This window comes from Melospiza melodia, chromosome 3, assembly GCF_035770615.1.
Source record: "Melospiza melodia melodia isolate bMelMel2 chromosome 3, bMelMel2.pri, whole genome shotgun sequence".
Taxonomy (NCBI): Eukaryota; Metazoa; Chordata; class Aves; order Passeriformes; family Passerellidae; genus Melospiza; species Melospiza melodia.
The window spans coordinates 95,772,152-95,792,092 of NC_086196.1; positions in this window are offsets into that span (position 1 = coordinate 95,772,152).

The following is a 19,941-nucleotide window of genomic DNA, read 5'->3' on the forward strand; positions in this document are numbered from 1 at the left end:
CGCCTGACAACTTTTTGATGGCAGATTGCAGGAGCCACTTGGTACTATCAAACCAGCCCAACTTGGCACTGGTGCCACCATGGGTCTGGTCACCATCCTGCCTATCGTAGCTTTTTAGGAGCTAGCCGGTCACTCCCTGCCACAGGCCCCCAGACACAAAGCTCGGCCCGTTTCCCTGGCAAACAAAAGTAAGCTGCCCCGCTTCTGGATGGCAGATAGTAGGACGCACTTGTTACTATCAAACCAGCCCGACTTGGCACTGGTGCCACCACTGGTCTGGGAACCATCCTGCGTATCGTGGATTCTAAGGAGCCAGCCGGCCACTCCCAGCCTCAGGCACCCAAACACAAACAACGGCGCTTTTCCCTGGAAAACAAAACTCGCCTGACAACTTTTTGATGGCAGATTGCAGGAGCCACTTGGTACTATCAAACCAGCCCAACTTGGCACTGGTGCCACCATGGGTCTGGTCACCATCCTGCCTATCGTAGCTTTTCAGGAGCCAGCCGGCCACTCTCAGCCATATGCCCCCAAAAACAAACCACGGACCTTTTCTCTGGCAAACAAAAATCAGCTGCCCCACTTCTGGATGGCAGATTGCAGGAGCCACTTGGGACTATCACACCAGCACAACATGGCACTGCTGCCACCTTGGATCTGGGAACAATCCTGCGTATCGTACATATTCAGGAACCAGCCGAACACTCCCAGCCACAGGCCCCCAAACACAAACAACGGCCCTTTTCTCTGGCAAACAAAACTCAACTGCCCCTCTTCTGGATGGCAAATTGCAGGACGCACTTGGTACTACAAAAAGAGCCCAACTTGGCAGTGGTGCCACCTTGGCTCTGGGAACCATCCTGCATATCGAGCATTTTAAGGAGCCAGCCGGCAATTCCCAGCCGTATGCCCCAAAAAGAAACCATGGACCTTTTCTCTGGCAAAAAAAACTCAGCTGTCCCGCTTCTGGATGGCAGATTGCAGGAGTTACTTTGAACCATACAACCAGCCTTACTTGGCACTGGTGCCACCTTGGATCTGGGAACCATCCTGCCTATCGTAGATTTTCAGGGGCCAGCTGGCCACTCTCAGCCATAGGCCCCCAAACACAAACCACAGCCCTTTTCTCTAGCAAACAAAATTCAACTGCCCCGCTTCTGGATGGCAAATTGCAGGAGCCACTGGGTACTACAAAAACAGCCTGACTTGGCACTGGTGCCACCTTGCGTCTGGTTACCATGCGGCGTATCGTGCATTTTAAGGAGCCAGGTGGCCACTCCCAGCCATATGCCCCCAAACACAACCCACGGCCCTTTTCTCTGGCAAACAAAACTCAGCTGTCCCGCTTCTGGATGGCAGATTGCAGGAGACACTTGGTACTATCAAACCAGCCCAACTTGGCACTGGTGCCACCATGGGTCTGGTCACCATCCTGCCTATCGTAGCTTTTTAGGAGCCAGCCGGTCACTCCCTGCCACAGGCCCCCAGACACAAAGCTCGGCCCGTTTCCCTGGCAAACAAAAGTAAGCTGCCCCGCTTCTGGATGGCAGATAGTAGGACGCACTTGTTACTATCAAACCAGCCCGACTTGGCACTGGTGCCACCACTGGTCTGGGAACCATCCTGCGTATCGTGGATTCTAAGGAGCCAGCCGGCCACTCCCAGCCTCAGGCACCCAAACACAAACAACGGCGCTTTTCCCTGGAAAACAAAACTCGCCTGACAACTTTTTGATGGCAGATTGCAGGAGCCACTTGGTACTATCAAACCAGCCCAACTTGGCACTGGTGCCACCATGGGTCTGGTCACCATCCTGCCTATCGTAGCTTTTCAGGAGCCAGCCGGCCACTCTCAGCCATATGCCCCCAAAAACAAACCACGGACCTTTTCTCTGGCAAACAAAAATCAGCTGCCCCACTTCTGGATGGCAGATTGCAGGAGCCACTTGGGACTATCACACCAGCACAACATGGCACTGCTGCCACCTTGGATCTGGGAACAATCCTGCGTATCGTACATATTCAGGAACCAGCCGAACACTCCCAGCCACAGGCCCCCAAACACAAACAACGGCCCTTTTCTCTGGCAAACAAAACTCAACTGCCCCTCTTCTGGATGGCAAATTGCAGGACGCACTTGGTACTACAAAAAGAGCCCAACTTGGCAGTGGTGCCACCTTGGCTCTGGGAACCATCCTGCATATCGAGCATTTTAAGGAGCCAGCCGGCAATTCCCAGCCGTATGCCCCAAAAAGAAACCATGGACCTTTTCTCTGGCAAAAAAAACTCAGCTGTCCCGCTTCTGGATGGCAGATTGCAGGAGTTACTTTGAACCATACAACCAGCCTTACTTGGCACTGGTGCCACCTTGGATCTGGGAACCATCCTGCCTATCGTTGATTTTCAGGGGCCAGCTGGCCACTCTCAGCCATAGGCCCCCAAACACAAACCACAGCCCTTTTCTCTAGCAAACAAAATTCAACTGCCCCGCTTCTGGATGGCAAATTGCAGGAGCCACTGGGTACTACAAAAACAGCCTGACTTGGCACTGGTGCCACCTTGCGTCTGGTTACCATGCGGCGTATCGTGCATTTTAAGGAGCCAGGTGGCCACTCCCAGCCATATGCCCCCAAACACAACCCACGGCCCTTTTCTCTGGCAAACAAAACTCAGCTGTCCCGCTTCTGGATGGCAGATTGCAGGAGACACTTGGTACTATCAAACCAGCCCGACTTGGCACTGGTGCCACCTTGGGTCTGGGAACCATCCTGCGTATTGTGGATTGTCAGGAGACAGCCGACCACTCTCGGCCACAGAGCCCAATCAAAAACAAAGGTCCGTTTCCCTGGCAAAAAAAACTCAGCTGCCCCGCTTCTGGATGGGAGATTGCAGGAGGCACTTGACACTGTCAAACGAGCCCCACTTGGCACTGGTGCCACCTTGGGTCTGGGAACCATGCTGCGTATCGTGGATTTTCAGGAGCCAGCCGGCCACTCCCAGCCACAGGCCCCCAAACACAAACCACAGCCTTTTTCTCTGGCAAACAAAACTCAGCTGCCCCGCTTCTGGATGGCAGATTGCAGGAGCCACTTGGTACTATCAAACCAGCCCGACTTGGCACTGGTGCCACCTTGGGTCTGGGAACCATCCTGCCTATCGTGGATTTTAAGGAGCCAGCCGGCTACTCCCAGCCACAGGCCCCCAACAAAAACCACGGCCCTTTTTTCTCGCAAACAAAACTTAGCTGCCTCACTTCTGGATGGCAGATTGCAGGAGCCACTTGGTGTAATCAAACCAGCCCGACTTGGCACTGGTGCCACCTTGGGTCTGGGAACCATCCTGCGTATCGTGGATTCTAAGGAGCCAGCCGGCCACTCCCAGCCACAGGCCCCCAAACAAAATCAACGGCGCTGTTCCCTGGAAAACAAAACACGCCTGCCAACTTTTTGATGGAGTTTGCAGGAGCCACTTGGTACTATCAAACCAGCCCGACTTGGCACTGGTGCCACCTTGGGTCTGGGAAACATCCTGCGTATCGTGGATTCTTAGGAGCCAGCCGGCCACTCCTAGCCACAGGCCCCCAAACAAAAACCTAGGCCTATTTCTCTGGCAAACAAAAGTAAGCTGCCCTGCTTCTGGATGGCAGATTGCAGGAGACACTTGGTACTATCAAACCAGCCCGACTTGGCACTGGTGCCACCTTGGATCTGGGAACCATGCTCTGTATCGTGGATATTCAGGGGCCAGCCGGCCACTCTCAGCCATATGTCCCCAAACAGAAACCTCAGCCCGTTTCTCTGGCAAACAAAACTCAACTGCCCCTCTTCTGGATGGCAAATTGCAGGATGAACTTGATACTAAAACCGCAGGCCGACTTGGTAGTGGTGACACCTTGGGCCTGGGAACCATCATGCGTATCGAGCATTTTAAGGAGCCAGCCGGCCACTCCCAGCAATATGCCCCCAAAAACAATCCACGGAATTTTCCTCTGGCAAACAAAAATCAGCTGCCCCGCTTCTGGATGGCAGATTGCAGGAGCCACTTTGCACCATCAAACCAGCCCGACTTGGCACTGGTGCCACATTGCATCTGGGAACCATGCTGCCTAGCGTGGATTTTCAGGAGCCAGCCGGCCACTCTCAGCTATATGCCCCCAAACAAAACCCACGGCCCGTTTCCCTGGCAAACAAAATTAAGCTGCCCCGCTTCTGGATGGCAGATTGCAGGACGCACTTGGTAGTATCAAACCAGCCCGACTTGGCACTGGTGCCACCTTGGGTCTGGGAACCATCCTGCATATCGTGGGTTCAAAGGAGCCAGCCGGCCACTCCCAGCCACAGGCCCCCAAATACAAACAATGTCGCTTTTCCCTGGAAAACAAAACTCGCCTGCCAACTTTTTGATGGCAGATTGCCGGAGCCACTTGGTACTATCAAACCAGCCCAACTTCGCACTGGTGCCACCATGGGTCTGGTAACCATCCTGCCTATTGTAGCTTTCCAGGAGCCAGCCGGTCTCTCCCAGCCATAGGTCCCCAGTCACAAACCTCGGCCCGTTTCCCTGGCAAACAAAAGTAAGCTACCCCGCTTCTGGATGGCAGATTGCAGGAGCCACTTGGTACTATCAAACCAGCAAAACTTGGCACTGGTGCCACCTTGGGTCTGGGAACCATGCTGCGTAACACAGATTCTAAGGCGCCAGTCGGCCACTACGAGCCACAAGCCCCCAAACACAAACAACGGCGCTATTCTCTGGCAAACAAAACTCAACTGCCCCTCTTCTGGATGGCAAATTGCAGGACGCACTTGGTACTATAAAAACAGCCCGACTTGGCACTGGTGCCCCCTTGGGTCTGGGAACCATCCTGCGTATCGATCTTTTTAATGAGACAGCCGGCCACTCCCAGCCATATGCCCCCAAACACAACCCACGGCCCTTTTCTCTGGCAAACAAAACTCAACTGCACCGCTTCTGGATGGCAGATTGCAGGAGCCACTTGGTACTATCAAACCAGCCCGACTTGGCACTGGTGCCACCTTGGGTCTGGGAACCATCCTGCGTATTGTGGGTTGTCAGGAGCCAGCCGAACACTCTCGGCCACAGACCCCAATTAAAAACAACGGCCCGTTTCACAGGCAAACAAAACTCAGCTGCCCCGCTTCTGGATGGGAGATTGCAGGAGGCACTTGACACTGTGAAACCAGCCCCACTTGGCACTGGTGCCACCTTGGGTCTGGGAACCATACTGCGTATCATGGATTTTCAGGAGCCACCCGGCCACTCCCAGCCACAGGCCCCCAAACACAAACCACAGCCTTTTTGTCTGGCAAACAAAATTCAGCTGCCCCGCTTCTGGATGGCAGATTGCAGGAGCCACTTGGGACTATCACACCAGCACAACATGGCACTGCTGCCACCTTGGATCTGGGAACCATCCTTCCTATCGTGGATTTTCAGGGGCCAGCCGGTCACTCTCAGCCATAGGCCCCAAACACAAACCACGGCCCTTTTCTCTGGAAAACAAAACTCAACTGCCCCTCTTCTGGATGGCAGATTGCAGGAGCCACTGGGTACTATGAAACCAGCCCTACTTGGCACTGATGCCACCTTGGGTCTGGGAACCATGCTGCGTATCATGGATTTTCAGGAGCCAGCCGGCCACTGCCAGCCACAGGCACCGAAACACAAACACAGCCTTTTTCTCTGGCAAACAAAATTCAGCTGCCCCGCTTCTGGATGGCAGATTGCAGGAACCACTTGGTACTAACAAACCAGCCCGACTTGGCACTGATGCCACCTTGGGTCTGGGAACCATCCTGCGTATCGTGGATTCTAAGGAGCCAGCTGGCCACTCCCAGCCACAGGCCCCAAAACACACACAACGGTGCTTTTCCCTGGAAAACAAAACTCGCCTGCCAAACATTTGATGGCAGATTGCAGGAGCCACTTGGTATTATCAAACCAGCCCAACTTGGCACTGGTGCCACCATGGGTCTGGTCACCATCCTGCCTATCGTAGCTTTTCAGGAGCCAGCCAGCCACCCCCAGCCAGAGGCCCCCAGACAAATATTTCGGCCCGTTTCCCTGGCAAACAAAAGTAAGCTGCCCCGCTTCTGGATGGCAGATTGCAGGAGCCACTTTGCACCATCAAACCAGCCCAACTTGGCACTGGTGCCAACTCAGGTCTGGGAACCATCCTGCGTATCGTGGGTTCTAAGGAGCCAGCTGGCCACTCCCAGCCACAGGCCCCCAAACACAAATAACGGCGCTTTTCCCTGGAAAACAAAACTCGCCTGCCAACTTTTTGATGGCAGATTGCAGGAGCCACTTGGTACTATCAAACCAGCCCAACTTGGCACTGGTGCCACCATGGGTCTGGTCACCATCCTGCCTATCGTAGCTTTTCAGGAGCCAGCCGGTCACTCCCAGCCATAGGCCCCCAGACACAAACCTCGGCCCGTTTCCCTGGCAAACAAAAGTAAGCTGCCCCGCGTCTGTATGGCAGATTGCAGGAGCTACTTAGTACTATCAAACCCGCCCGACTTGGCACTGGTGACACCTCTGGTCTGGGAACCATCCTGCCTATCGTGGATTTTCAGGGGCCAGCCAGCCACTCTCAGCCATATGCCCCAAAAACAAACCACGGCCCTTTTCTCTGGCAAACAAAACTCAACTGCCCCTCTTCTGGATGGCAAATTTTAGGACGCACTTTGTACTACGAAAACCGCCCGACGTGGCTCTGGTGCCACCTTGTGTCAGGGAACCATCCTGCATATCGAGCTTTTTAAGGAGCCAGCCGGCCACGCCCAGCCATATACCCCCAAAAACAAACCACGGACCATTTCTCTTGGAAACAAAAATCCGCTGCCCCGCGTCTGGATGGCAGATTGCAGGAGCCACTTTGCACCATCAAACCAGCCCGACTTGGCACTGGTGCCACCTTGGGTCTGGGAACAATCCTGCATATCGTGGATTCTAAGGAGCCAGCCGGCCACTCCCTGCCACAGGCCCCCAAACACAAACAACGGCGCTTTTCCCTGGAAAATAAAATTCGCCTGCCAGCTTTTTGATGGCAGATTGCAGGAGCCACTTGGTACTATCAAATCATCCCAACTTGGCACTGGTGCCACTATGGGTCTGGGAACCATCCTGCCTATTGTAGCATTTCAGGAGCCAGCCGGTCACTCCCAGCCATAGGCCCCCAGACACAAACCTCGGACCGTTTCCCTGGCAAACAAAATTAAGCTGCCCCGATTCTGGATGGCAGATTGCAGGAGCCACTTGGTTGTGTCAAACCAGCCCGACTTGGCACTGGTGCCACCTTGGGTCTGGGAACCATCCTGCGTAACGTGGATTCTAAGCAGCCACCCGGCCACTCTGAGCCACAGGCCCCCAAACAAAAACAACGGCGCTTTTCCCTGGAAAACAAAACTCGCCTGCCAACTTTTTGATGGTAGATTGCAGGAGCCACTTGGTACTATCAAACCAGCCCAACTTGGCACTGGTGCCACCTCTGGTCTGGGAACCATCCTGCCTATCGTAGCTTTTCAGGAGCCAGCCGGTCACTCCCAGCCATAGACCCCCAGACACAAACCTCGGCCCGTTTCCCTGGAAAACAAAAGTATGTTACCCCGATTCTGGATGGCAGATTGCAGGAGCCACTTGGTACTATCAAATCAGCCCAACTTGGCACTGGTGCCACCATGGGTCTGGTAAACATCCTGCCTATCGTAGCTTTTCAGGAGCCAGCCGGTCACTCCCTGCCATAGGCCCCCGGACACAAACCTCGGCCCGTTTCCCTGGCAAACAAAAGTAAGCTGCCCCGCTTTTGGTGGCAGATTGCAGGATGCACTTGGTACTTACAAACCAGCCCGACTTGGCCCTGGTGCCACCATGGCTCTGGGAACCATGCTGCGTAACGTAGATTCTACGAGGACAGGGGGCCACTCCCAGCCACAGGCCTCTAAACAAAAACAACGGCGCTTTTCCCTGGAAAACCAAACTCGCCTGCCAACTTCTTGATGGCAGATTGCAGGAGCCACTTGGTACTATCAAACCAGCCCAACTTGGCACTGCTGCCACCATGGGTCTGGTCACCATCCTGCCTATCGTAGCTTTTCAGGAGCCAGCCGCTCACTCCCAGCCATAGGCCCCCAGACAAACACCTCGGCACGTTTCCCTGGCAAACAAAAGTAGGCTGCCCCGCTTCTGGATGGCAAATTGCAGGACGCACTTGGTACTACGAAAACAGCCCGACTTGGCACTGATGCCACCTTGGGTCAGGGAACAATCCTGCGTATAGAGCTTTTTAAGGAGCCAGCCGGCCACGTCCAGTCATATACCCCCAAAAAAAAAACCACGGAACTTTTCTCCAGCAAACAAAAATCCGCTGCCCCGCGTCTGGATGGCAGATTGCAGGAGCTATTTAGTATTATCAAACCAGCCCGACTTGGCACTGGTGGCACCATGAGTCTGGTAACCATCCTGCCTATCGTAGCTTTTCAGTAGTCAGCCGGTCACTCCCAGCCATAGGCCCCCAGAAAAATACCTCGGCCCGTTTCCCTGGGAAACAAAAGTAAGCTGTCCCGCTTCTGGATGGCAGATTGCAGGAGGCACTTGGTACTATCAAACCAGCCCAACTTGTTCCCAGACCCAAGGTGGCACCAGTGCCAAGTGGGGCTGGTTTGATGGTGCAACGTGGCTCCTGCAATCTGCCATCCAAAAGCGGGGCAGCTTACTTTTGTTTGCCAGGGAAACGGGCCGAGGTTTGTGTCTGGGGGTCTATGGCTGGGAGTGACCGGCTGGCTCCTGAAAAGCTACGATAGGCAGGATGGTTCCCAGACCAGAGGTGGCACCAGTGCCAAGTTGGGCTGGTTTGATAGTACCAAGTGGCTCCTGCAATCTGCCATCAAAAAGTTGGCAGGCGAGTTTTGTTTTCCAGGGAAAAGCGCCGTAGATTTTGTTTGGGGGCCTGTGGCTCAGAGTGGCCGGGTGGCTGCTTAGAATCCACGATACGCAGGATGGTTCCCAGACCCAAGGTGGCACCAGTGCCAAGTCGGGCTGGTTTGACACAACCAAGTGGCTCCTGCAATCTGCCATCCAGAATCGGGGCAGCTTACTTTTGTTTGCCAGGGAAACGGTCCGAGGTTTGTGTCTGGGGGCCTATGGCTGGGAGTGACCGGCTGGCTCCTGAAAAGCTACGATAGGCAGGATGGTTCCCAGACCCATAGTGGCACCAGTGCCAAGTTGGGCTGGTTTGATAGTACCAAGTGGCTCCTGCAATCTGCCATCAAAAAGTTGGCAGGCGAGTTTTGTTTTCCAGGGAAAAGCGCCGTTGTTTGTGTTTGGGGGCCTGTGGCTGGGAGTGGCCGGCTGGCTCCTTAGAATCCACGATATGCAGGATTGTTCCCACACCCAAGGTGGCACCAGTGCCAAGTCGGGCTGGTTTGATGGTGCAAAGTGGCTCCTGCAATCTGCCATACAGACGCGGGTCAGCGGATTTTTGTTTCCAAGAGAAATGGTCCGTGGTTTTTTTTCGGGGGTTTATGGCTGGGCGTGGCCGGCTGGCTCCTTAAAAAGCTCGATATGCAGGATGGTTCCCTGACACAAGGTGGCACCAGTGCCACGTCGGGCGGTTTTCGTAGTACAAAGTGCGTCCTAAAATTTGCCATCCAGAAGAGGGGCAGTTGAGTTTTTTTTGCCAGAGAAAAGGGCCGTGGTTTGTTTTTGGGGGCATATGGCTGAGAGTGGCCGGCTGGCTCCTGAAAAGCTACGATAGGCAGGATGTTTACCAGACCCATTGTGGCACCAGTGCCAAGTTGGGCTGATTTGATAGTACCAAGTTCCTCCTGCAATCTGCCATCCAGAATCGGGGTAGCTTACTTTTGTTTTCCAGGGAAACGGGCCGAGGTTTGTGTCTGGGGGTCTATGGTTGGGAGTGGCCGGCTGGCTCCTTAGAAACCACGATACGCAGCATGGTTCCCAGACAAGAGGTGCCACCAGTGCCAAGTTGGGCTGGTTTGATACTACCAAGTGGTTCCTGCAATCTGCCATCCAGAAGCGGGGCAGCTTACTTTTGTTTGCCAGGGAAAAGCGCCGTTGTTTGTGTTTGGGGGCCTGTGGCTGGGAGTGGCCGGCTGGCTGCTTAGAATCCACGATACGCAGGATGGTTCCCAGACGTGAGGTGGCGCCAGTGCCAAGTCGGGCTGGTTTGATAGTACCAAGTGCGTCCTGCAATCTGCCATCCAGAAGCGGGGCAGCTTACTTTTGTTTGCCAGGGAAACGGGCCGAGGTTTGTGTCTCGGGGCCTATGGCAGGGAGTTACCGGCGGGCTCCTGAAAGCTACGATAGGCAGGATGGTGACCAGACCCATGGTGGCACCAGTGCCAAGTTGGGCTGGTTTGATAGTACCAAGTGGCTCCTGCAATCTGACATCAAAAAGTTGGCAGGCGAGTTTTGTTTTCCAGGGAAAAGCGCCGTTGTTTGTGTTTGGGGGCCTGTGGTTGGGAGTGGCCGGCTGGCTCCTTAGACACCACGATACGCAGGATGGTTCCCAGACCAGAGGTGGCACCAGTGCCAAGTCGGGCTGGTTTGATAGTACCAAGTGGCTCCTGCAATCTGCCATCCAGAAGCGGGGCAGCTTACTTTTGTTTGCCACGGAAACGGGCCGTTGTTTGTGTTTGGGGGCCTGTGGCTGGGAGTGGCCGACTGGCTCCTTAGAATCCACGATACGCAGGATGGTTCCCAGACCAGAGGTGGCACCAGTGCCAAGTCGGGCTGGTTTGATAGTACCAAGTGGTTCCTGCAATCTGCCATCCAGAAGCAGGGCAGCTTACTTTTGTTTGCCAGGGAAACGGGCCGAGGTTTTTGTCTGGGGGCCTATGGCTGGGAGTGACCGGCTGGCTCCTGAAAAGCTACGATAGGCAGGATGGTGACCAGACCCATGGTGGCACCAGTCCCAAGTTGGGCTGGTTTGATAGTACCAAGTGGCTCCTGCAATCTGCCATCAAAATTTGGCAGGCGAGTTTTTTTTTCCAGGGAAAAGCGCCGTTGTTGTGTTTAGGGGCCTGTGGCTGGGAGTGGCCGGCTGGCTCCTTAGAATCCACCATACGCAGGATGGTTCCCAGACCCAAGGTGGCACCAGTGCCTAGTCGGGATAGTTTGATGGTGCAAAGTGGCTCCTGCAATCTGCCATCCAGAAGCGGGGCAGCTTACTTTTGTTTGCCAGGGAAAAGGGCCGAGCTTTGTGTCTCGGGGCCTATGGCTGGGAGTGACCGGCTGGCTCCTGAAAAGCTACGATAGGCAGGATGGTGACCAGACCCAAGGTGGCACCAGTGCCAAGTTGGGCTGGTTTGATAGTACCAAGTTGCTCCTGCAATCTGCCATCAAAATGTTTTCAGGCGAGTTTTGTTTTCCAGGGAAAAGCACCGTTGTTTGTGTTTGGGGGCCTGTGGCTGGGAGTGGCCGGCTGGCTCATTAGAATCCACGATACGCAGGATGGTTCCCAGACTTGTCGTGGCACCAGTGCCAAGTCGGGCTGGTTTGATAGTACCAAGTGGATCCTGCAATCTGCCATCCAGAAGCGGGGCAGCTTACTTTTGTTTGCCAGGGAAACGGTCCGAGGATTTGTCTGGGGGCCTATGGCTGGGAGTGACCGGCAGGCTCGTGAAAACCTACGATAGGCAGGATGGTGACCAGACCCATGGTGGCAGCAGTGCCAAGTTGGGCTGGTTTGATAGTACCAAGTGGCTCCTGCAATCTGCCATCAAAAAGTTGGCAGGCGAGTTTTGTTTTCCAGGGAAAAGCGCCGTTGTTTGTGTTTGGGAGCCTGTGGCTGGGAGTGGCCGGCTGGCTCTTTAGAATCCACGATACGCAGGATGGTTCCCAGACCAGTGGTGGCACCAGTGCCAAGTCGGGCTGGTTTGATAGTAACAAGTGGCTCCTGCAATCTGCCATCCAGAAGCGGGGCAGCTTACTTTTGTTTGCCAGGGAAACGGGCCGAGCTTTGTGTCTGGGGGCCTATGGCTGGGAGTGACCGGCTGGCTCCTGAAAAGCTACGATAGGCAGGATGGTGACCAGACCCATGGTGGCACCAGTGCCAAGTTGGGCTGGTTTGATAGTACCAAGTGGCTCCTGCAATCTGCCATCAAAAACTTGGCAGGCAAGTTTTCTTTACCAGGGAAAAGCGCCGTTGTTTTTGTTTGGGGGCCTATGGCTGGGAGTGGCCGGCTGGCTCCTTAGAATCCACGATACGCAGGATGGTTCCTAGACTTGACGTGGCACCAGTGCCAAGTTGGGCTGGTTTGATAGTACCAAGTGCGTCCTGCAATCTGCCATCCAGAAGTGGGGTAGCTTACTTTTGTTTGCCAGGGAAACGGGCCGAGGTTTTTGTCTCGGGGCATATGGCTGGGAGTGACCGGCTGGCTCCTGAAAAGCTACGATAGGCAGGATGGTGACCAGACCCATGGTGGCAGCAGTGCCAAGTTGGGCTGGTTTGATAGTACCAAGTGGCTCCTGCAATCTGCCATCAAAAAGTTGGCAGGCGAGTTTGTTATCCAGGGAAAAGCGCCGTTGTTTGTGCCTGGGGCCCTATGGCCTGGAGTGGACGGATGGCTAATTAGAACCCACGATACACAGGATGGTTCCCAGACCCATGGTGACACCAGTGCCAAGTTGGGCTGGTTTGATAGTACCAAGTGGATCCTGCAATCTGCCATCCAGAAGCGGGGCAGCTTACTTTTGTTTGCCAGGGAAACGGTCCGAGGATTGTGTCTGGGGGCCTAAGCCTGGAAGTGACCGGCTGGCTCGTGAACAGCTACGATAGGCAGGATGGTGACCAGACCCATGACGGCACCAGTGCCAAGTTGGGCTGGTTTGATAGTACCAAGTGGCTCCTGCAATCTGCCATCAAAAACTTGGCAGGCGAGTTTTGTTTTCCAGGGAAAAGCGCCGTTGTTTGTGTTTGGGGGCCTGTGGCTGGGAGTGGCCGGCTGGCTCCTTAGAATCCATGATACTCAGCATGGTTCCCAGACCAGAGGTGGCACCAGTGCCAAGTTGGGCTGGTTTGATAGTACCAAGTGGTTGCTGCAATCTGCCATCCAGAAGCGGGGCTGCTTACTTTTGTTTGCCAGGGAAACGGGCCGAGGTTTGTGTCTGGGGGCCTATGGCTGGGAGTGACCGGCTGGCTCCTGAAAAGCTACGATAGGCAGGATGGTGACCAGACCCATGGTGGCACCAGTGCCAAGTTGGGCTGATTTGATAGTACCAAGTGGCTCCTGCAATCTGCCATCAAAATGTTGGCAGGCGAATTTTGTTTTCCAGGGAAAAGCGCCGTTGTTTGTGTTTGGGGGCCTGTGGCAGGGAGTGGCCGGCTGGCTCCTGAAAAGCTACGATAGGCAGGATGGTGACCAGACCCATGGTGGCACCAGTGCCAAGTTGGGCTGGTTTGATAGTAGCAAGTGGCTCCGGCAATCTGCCATCAAAAAGTTGGCAGACGAGTTTTGTTTTCCAGGGAAAAGCGCCGTTGTTTGTGTTTGGGGGCCTGTGGCTGGGAGTGGCCGGCTGGCTGCTTAGAATCTACCATACGCAGGATAGTTCCCAGACCAGAGGTGGCACCAGTGCCAAGTCGGGCTGGTTTGATAGTAACAAGTGCGTCCTGCAATCTGCCATCCAGAAGCGGGACAGCTTACTTTTGTTTGTCAGGGAAACGGGCCGAGCTTTGTGTCTCTGGGCCTATGGCTGGGAGTGACTGGCTGGCTCCTGAAAAGCTACGATAGGCAGGATGGTGACCAGACCCATGGTGGCACCAGTGCCAAGTTGGGCTGGTTTGATAGTACCAAGTGGCTCCTGCAATCTGCCATCAAAAAGTTGGCAGGCACGTTTTGTTTTCCAGGGAAAAGCGCCGTTGTTTTTGTTTGGGGGCCTATGGCTGGGAGTGGCCGGCTGGCTCCTTAGAATCCACGATACGCAGGATGGTTCCCAGACCTGAGGTGGCACCAGTGCCAAGTTGGGCTGGTTTGATAGTACCAAGTGCATCCTGCAATCTGCCATCCAGAAGCGGGGTAGCTTACTTTTGTTTGCCAGGGAAACGGGCCGAGGTTTGTGTCTCGGGGCCTATGGCTGGGAGTGACCGGCTGGCTCCTGAAAAGCTACGATAGGCAGGATGGTGACCAGACCCATGGTGGCAGCAGTGCCAAGTTGGGCTGGTTTGATAGTACCAAGTGGCTCCTGCAATCTGCCATCAAAAACTTGGCAGGCGAGTTTGTTATCCAGGGAAAAGCGCCGTTGTTTGTGTTTGGGGGCCTGTGGCTGGGAGTGGCCGGCTGGCTCCTTAGAATCCATGATACGCAGGATGGTTCCCAGACCAGAGGTGGCACCAGTGCCAAGTCGGGCTGGTTTGATGGTGAAAAGTGGCTCCTGCAATCTGCCATCCAGAAGCGGGATAACTTACTTTTGTTTGCCAGGGAAACGGGCCGAGCTTTGTGTCTGGGGGCCTATGGCTGGGAGTGACCGGCTGGCTCCTGAAAAGCTACGATAGGCAGGATGGTGACCAGACCCATGGTGGCACCAGTGTCAAGGTGGGCTGGTTTGATAGTACCAAGTGGCTCCGGCAATCTGCCATCAAAATTTGGCAGGCAAGTTTTGTTTTCCAGGGAAAAGCGCCGTTGTTGTGTTTAGGGGCCTGTGGCTGGGAGTGACCGGCTGGCTCCTTAGAATCCACCATACGCAGGATGGTTCCCAGACCCAAGGTGGCACCAGTGCCTAGTCGGGATAGTTTGATGGTGCAAAGTGGCTCCTGCAATCTGCCATCCAGAAGCGGGGCAGCTTACTTTTGTTTGCCAGGGAAAAGGGCCGAGATTTGTGTCTCGGGGCCTATGGCTGGGAGTGACCGGCTGGCTCCTGAAAAGCTACGATAGGCAGGATGGTGACCAGACCCAAGGTGGCACCAGTGCCAAGTTGGGCTGGTTTGATAGTACCAAGTGGCTCCTGCAATCTGCCATCAAAAAGTTGGCAGGCAAGTTTTGTTTTCCAGGGAAAAGCTCCGTTGTTTGTGTTTGGGGGCCTGTGGCTGGGAGTGGCCGGCTGGCTCATTAGAATCCACGATACGCAGGATGGTTCCCAGACTTGTCGTGGCACCAGTGCCAAGTCGGGCTGGTTTGATAGTACCAAGTGGCTCCTGCAATCTGCCATCAAAAAGTTGGCAGGCAAGTTTTCTTTACCAGGGAAAAGCGCCGTTGTTTTTGTTTGGGGGCCTATGGCTGGGAGTGGCCGGCTGGCTCCTTAGAATCCACGATACGCAGGATGGTTCCTAGACTTGACGTGGCACCAGTGCCAAGTTGGGCTGGTTTGATAGTACCAAGTGCGTCCTGCAATCTGCCATCCAGAAGTGGGGTAGCTTACTTTTGTTTGCCAGGGAAACGGGCCGAGGTTTGTGTCTCGGGGCATATGGCTGGGAGTGACCGGCTGGCTCCTGAAAAGCTACGATAGGCAGGATGGTGACCAGACCCATGGTGGCAGCAGTGCCAAGTTGGGCTGGTTTGATAGTACCAAGTGGCTCCTGCAATCTGCCATCAAAAAGTTGGCAGGCGAGTTTGTTATCCAGGGAAAAGCGCCGTTGTTTGTGCCTGGGGCCCTATGGCCTGGAGTGGACGGATGGCTAATTAGAATCCACGATACACAGGATGGTTCCCAGACCCATGGTGACACCAGTGCCAAGTTGGGCTGGTTTGATAGTACCAAGTGGTTCCTGCAATCTGCCATCCAGAAGCGGGGCAGCTTACTTTTTTTTGCCAGGGAAACGGTCCGAGGATTGTGTCTGGGGGCCTAAGCCTGGAAGTGACCGGCTGGCTCGTGAAAAGCTACGATAGGCAGGATGGTGACCAGACCCATGACGGCACCAGTGCCAAGTTGGGCTGGTTTGATAGTACCAAGTGGCTCCTGCAATCTGCCATCAAAAACTTGGCAGGCGAGTTTTGTTTTCCAGGGAAAAGCGCCGTTGTTTGTGTTTGGGGGCCTGTGGCTGGGAGTGGCCGGCTGGCTCCTTAGAATCCACGATACTCAGCATGGTTCCCAGACCAGAGGTGGCACCAGTGCCAAGTTGGGCTGGTTTGATAGTACCAAGTGGTTGCTGCAATCTGCCATCCAGAAGCGGGGCAGCTTACTTTTGTTTGCCAGGGAAACGGGCCGAGCTTTGTGTCTGGGGGCCTATGGCTGGGAGTGACCGGCTGGCTCCTGAAAAGCTACGATAGGCAGGATGGTGACCAGACCCATGGTGGCACCAGTGCCAAGTTGGGCTGATTTGATAGTACCAAGTGGCTCCTGCAATCTGCCATCAAAAAGTTGGCAGGCGAATTTTTTTTTCCAGGGAAAAGCGCCGTTGTTTGTGTTTGGGGGCCTGTGGCAGGGAGTGGCCGGCTGGCTCCTGAAAAGCTACGATAGGCAGGATGGTGACCAGACCCATGGTGGCACCAGTGCCAAGTTGGGCTGGTTTGATAGTACCAAGTGGCTCCGGCAATCTGCCATCAAAAAGTTGGCAGACGAGTTTTGTTTTCCAGGGAAAAGCGCCGTTGTTTGTGTTTGGGGGCCTGTGGCTGGGAGTGGCCGGATGGCTGCTTAGAATCTACCATACGCAGGATGGTTCCCAGACCAGAGGTGGCACCAGTGCCAAGTCGGGCTAGTTTGATGGTGCAAAGTGGCTCCTGCAATCTGCCATCCAGAAGCGGGGCAGCTTGCTTTTGTTTGCCAGGGAAACGGGCCGAGGTTTGTGTCTGGGGGCCTATGGCTGGGAGTGACCGGCTGGCTCCTGAAAAGCTACGATAGGCAGGATGGTGACCAGACCCATGGTGGCACCAGTGCCAAGTTGGGCTGGTTTGATAGTACCAAGTGGCTCCTGCAATCTGCCATCAAAAACTTGGCAGGCGAGTTTTGTTTTCCAGGGAAAAGCGCCGTTGTTTGTGTTTGGGGGCCTGTGGCTGGGAGTGGCCGGCTGGCTGCTTAGAATCCACGATATGCAGGATGGTTCCCAGACGTGAGGTGGCGCCAGTGCCAAGTCGCCTGGTTTGATACTACCAAGTGCGTCCTGCAATCTGCCATCCAGAAGCGGGACAGCTTACTTTTGCTTGCCAGGGAAACGGGCCGAGCTTTGTGTCTGGGGGCCTATGGCTGGGAGTGACCGGCTGGCTCCTGAAAAGCTACGATAGGCAGGATGGTGACCAGACCCATGGTGGCACCAGTGCCAAGTTGGGCTGGTTTGATAGTACCAAGTGGCTCCTGCAATCTGCCATCAAAAATTGGCAGGCGAGTTTTGTTTTCCAGGGAAAAGCGCCGTTGTTTGTGTTTGGGGGCCTGTGGGTGGGAGTGGCCGGATGGATAATTAGAATCCACGATACGCAGGATGGTTCCCAGACCTGAGGTGGCACCAGTGCCAAGTCGGGCTAGTTGGATGGTGCAAAGTGGCTCCTGCAATCTGCCATCCAGAAGCGGGGCAGCTTACTTTTGTTTTCCAGGGAAACGGGCCGAGGTTTGTGTCTGGGGGCCTATGGCTGGGAGTGACCGGCTGGCTCCTGAAAAGCTACGATAGGCAGGATGGTGACCAGACCCATGGTGGCACCAGTGCCAAGTTGGGCTGATTTGATAGTAGCAAGTGGCTCCTGCAATCTGCCATCAAAAAGTTGTCAGGCGAGTTTTGTTTTCCAGGGAAAAGCGCCGTTGTTTGTGTCTGGGGGCCTGTGGCAGGGAGTGACCGGCTGGCTCCTTAGAATCCACGATACGCAGGATGGTTCCCAGACCCAAGGTGGCACCAGTGCCAAGTTGGGCTGGTTTGATAGTACCAAGTGGTTGCTGCAATCTGCCATCCAGAAGCGGGGCTGCTTACTTTTGTTTGCCAGGGAAACGGGCCGAGGTTTGTGTCTGGGGGCCTATGGCTGGGAGTGACCGGCTGGCTCCTGAAAAGCTACGATAGGCAGGATGGTGACCAGACCCATGGTGGCACCAGTGCCAAGTTGGGCTGATTTGATAGTACCAAGTGGCTCCTGCAATCTGCCATCAAAATGTTGGCAGGCGAATTTTGTTTTCCAGGGAAAAGCGCCGTTGTTTGTGTTTGGGGGCCTGTGGCAGGGAGTGGCCGGCTGGCTCCTGAAAAGCTACGATAGGCAGGATGGTGACCAGACCCATGGTGGCACCAGTGCCAAGTTGGGCTGGTTTGATAGTAGCAAGTGGCTCCGGCAATCTGCCATCAAAAAGTTGGCAGACGAGTTTTGTTTTCCAGGGAAAAGCGCCGTTGTTTGTGTTTGGGGGCCTGTGGCTGGGAGTGGCCGGCTGGCTGCTTAGAATCTACCATACGCAGGATAGTTCCCAGACCAGAGGTGGCACCAGTGCCAAGTCGGGCTGGTTTGATAGTAACAAGTGCGTCCTGCAATCTGCCATCCAGAAGCGGGACAGCTTACTTTTGTTTGTCAGGGAAACGGGCCGAGCTTTGTGTCTCTGGGCCTATGGCTGGGAGTGACTGGCTGGCTCCTGAAAAGCTACGATAGGCAGGATGGTGACCAGACCCATGGTGGCACCAGTGCCAAGTTGGGCTGGTTTGATAGTACCAAGTGGCTCCTGCAATCTGCCATCAAAAAGTTGGCAGGCACGTTTTGTTTTCCAGGGAAAAGCGCCGTTGTTTTTGTTTGGGGGCCTATGGCTGGGAGTGGCCGGCTGGCTCCTTAGAATCCACGATACGCAGGATGGTTCCCAGACCTGAGGTGGCACCAGTGCCAAGTTGGGCTGGTTTGATAGTACCAAGTGCATCCTGCAATCTGCCATCCAGAAGCGGGGTAGCTTACTTTTGTTTGCCAGGGAAACGGGCCGAGGTTTGTGTCTCGGGGCCTATGGCTGGGAGTGACCGGCTGGCTCCTGAAAAGCTACGATAGGCAGGATGGTGACCAGACCCATGGTGGCAGCAGTGCCAAGTTGGGCTGGTTTGATAGTACCAAGTGGCTCCTGCAATCTGCCATCAAAAACTTGGCAGGCGAGTTTGTTATCCAGGGAAAAGCGCCGTTGTTTGTGTTTGGGGGCCTGTGGCTGGGAGTGGCCGGCTGGCTCCTTAGAATCCATGATACGCAGGATGGTTCCCAGACCAGAGGTGGCACCAGTGCCAAGTCGGGCTGGTTTGATGGTGAAAAGTGGCTCCTGCAATCTGCCATCCAGAAGCGGGATAACTTACTTTTGTTTGCCAGGGAAACGGGCCGAGCTTTGTGTCTGGGGGCCTATGGCTGGGAGTGACCGGCTGGCTCCTGAAAAGCTACGATAGGCAGGATGGTGACCAGACCCATGGTGGCACCAGTGCCAAGTTGGGCTGGTTTGATAGTACCAAGTGGCTCCTGCAATCTGCCATCAAAAAGTTGGCAGGCGAGTTTTGTTTTCCAGGGAAAAGCACCGTTGTTTGTGTTTGGGGGCCTGTGGCTGGGAGTGGCCGGCTGGCTGCTTAGAATCCACGATACGCAGGATGGTTCCCAGACGTGAGGTGGCGCCAGTGCCAAGTCGGGCTGGTTTGATACTACCAAGTGCGTCCTGCAATCTGCCATCCAGAAGCGGGACAGCTTACTTTTGCTTGCCAGGGAAACGGGCCGAGCTTTGTGTCTGGGGGCCTATGGCTGGGAGTGACCGGCTGGCTCCTGAAAAGCTACGATAGGCAGGATGGTGACCAGACCCATGGTGGCACCAGTGCCAAGTTGGGCTGGTTTGATAGTACCAAGTGGCTCCTGCAATCTGCCATCAAAAATTGGCAGGCGAGTTTTGTTTTCCAGGGAAAAGCGCCGTTGTTGTGTTTAGGGGCCTGTGGCTGGGAGTGACCGGCTGGCTCCTTAGAATCCACCATACGCAGGATGGTTCCCAGACCCAAGGTGGCACCAGTGCCTAGTCGGGATAGTTTGATGGTGCAAAGTGGCTCCTGCAATCTGCC